This window comes from Physeter macrocephalus, chromosome 8 (assembly GCF_002837175.3).
Source record: "Physeter macrocephalus isolate SW-GA chromosome 8, ASM283717v5, whole genome shotgun sequence".
In the NCBI taxonomy this organism is placed as follows: domain Eukaryota; kingdom Metazoa; phylum Chordata; class Mammalia; order Artiodactyla; family Physeteridae; genus Physeter; species Physeter macrocephalus.
In genome coordinates this window covers 140,086,405-140,088,723 of record NC_041221.1, presented here as the reverse complement: position 1 = coordinate 140,088,723, position 2,319 = coordinate 140,086,405, and positions in this window count along the sequence as shown.

Sequence of the window (2,319 nt, the reverse complement as noted above, 5' to 3'; positions counted from 1 at the left end):
ATGGAAGCAACCTAAGTGTCCATCAACAGATGAATGGATACAGAAGATGTGGCACATATATACAATGGAATATTACTCAGCCCTAAAAAAAAATGAAACTGAGTAATTTGTAGTGAGGTGGATGGACCTCGAGTCTGTCATACAGAGTGAAGTAAGTCAGAAGGAGAAAAACAAATACCGTATGCTAACACATATATATGGAATCTAAGAAAAAAATAATGTCATGAAGAGCCTAGGGGTAGGATGGGAATAAAACACAGACCTAACAGAGCATGGACTTGAGGATATGGGGAGGGGGAAGGGTAAGCTGTAACAAAGTAAGAGAGTTGCATGGACATATATACACTACCAAACGTAGGGTGGATAGCTAGTGGGAAGCAGCTGCAGGGCACAGAGAAATCAGCTAGGTGGTTTGTGACTACCTAGAGGGGTGGAATAGGGAGAGTGGGAGGGAGGGAGACACAAGAGGGAAGAGATATGGGAACATATGTATATGTATAACTGATTCACTTTGTTGTAAAGCAGAAACTAACACACCATTGTGAAGCAATTATACTCCAATAAAGATGTTTAAAAAAAAACAAACACATGGATGCTAAATAATACACTACTAAATAACCAAGAGTTAACTGAAGAAATCAAAGAGTAAATCAAAAAATTCCTAGAAACAAATGACAATGAAAACATGACAACCCAAAACCTATAGGATGCAGCAAAAGCAGTTCTAACAGGGAAGCTTATAGCAATACAATCCTACCTCAAGAAACAATAAACACATCAAATAAACAACATAACCTTACACCTAAAGCAATTACAGAGAGAAGAACAAAAAAAACCCAAAGTTAGCAGAAGGAAAGAAATCATAAAGATCAGATCAGAAATAAATGAAAAAGAAATGAAGGAAACAATAGCAAAGATCAAAGAAACTAAAAGCTAGTTGTTTGAGAAAATAAAATTCATAAACCATTAGCCAGACTCATAAACAAAAAAATGGGAGAAGAATCAAATCAACAGAATTAGAAATGAAAAAGGAGAATTAACAACTGACACTGGAGAAATACAAAGCATCATGAGAGATTACTACAAGCAACTATATGCCAATAAAATGGACAACCTGGAAAAAATGGACAAATTCTTAGAAATGTACAAACTTCCAAGACTGAACTAGGAAGAAATAGAAAATATGAACAGACCAATCACAAGCACTGAAATTGAAACTGTGATTAAAAATCTTCCAATAAACAAAAGCCCAGGATCAGATGGCTTCACAGGTGAATTCTATCAAACATTTAGAAAAGAGCTAACACCTATCCTTCTCAAACTCTTCCAAAAGATAGCATAGGGAGGAACACTCCCGAACTCATTCTAAAAGGCCACCATCACGCTGATACCAAAACCAGACAAAGATGTCATAAAAAAAGAAAAGTACAGGCCAATATCACTGATGAACATAGATGCAACAATCCTCAACAAAATTCTAGCAAACAGAATCCAACAGCACATTAAAAGGATCATACACCATGATCAAGTGGGATTTATATCAGGAATGCCAGGATGCTTCAATATACGCAAATCAATCAATGTGATAAACCATATTAACAAATTAAAGGAGAAAAACCGTATGATCATCTAAATAGATGCAGGAAAAGCTGTCGACAAAATTCAATATCCATTTATGGTAAAAACCCTCCACAAAGTAGGCATAGAGGGAACTTAACTCAACATAATAAAGGCCATATTTGACAAACCCACAGCCAACATCGTTCTCAATGTTGAATAACTGAAACCATTTCCTCTAAGATCAGGAACAAGACAAGGTTGTCCATTCTCACCACTATTATTCAACATAGTTTTGGAAGTTGTAGGCACAGCAATCAGAGAAGAATAAGAAATAAAATACACCAAATCGGAAAAGAAGAATTAAAGCTGTCCCTGTTTGCAGATGACATGATACTATACATAGAGAATCCTAAAGATGCTACCAGAAACCTACTAGAGCTAATCAATGAATTTGGTAATGTAGCAGGATACAAAATTAATGCACAGAAATCTCTTGCATTCCTATACAATAATGATGAAAAATCTGACAGAGAAATTAAGGAAACACTCGCATTTACTATTGCAACTAAGAATGAAATCCTAAGAATTAACCTACCTAGTGAGACAAAAGTCCTGTATGCAGAAATCTATAAGACACTGATGAAAGATGATACAAACAGATGGAGAGAGATACCATGTTCTTGGGTTGGAAGAATCAACATTGTGAAAATGACTTTACTACCCAAAGCAATCTACAGATTCAATGCAATCCCTATCAAA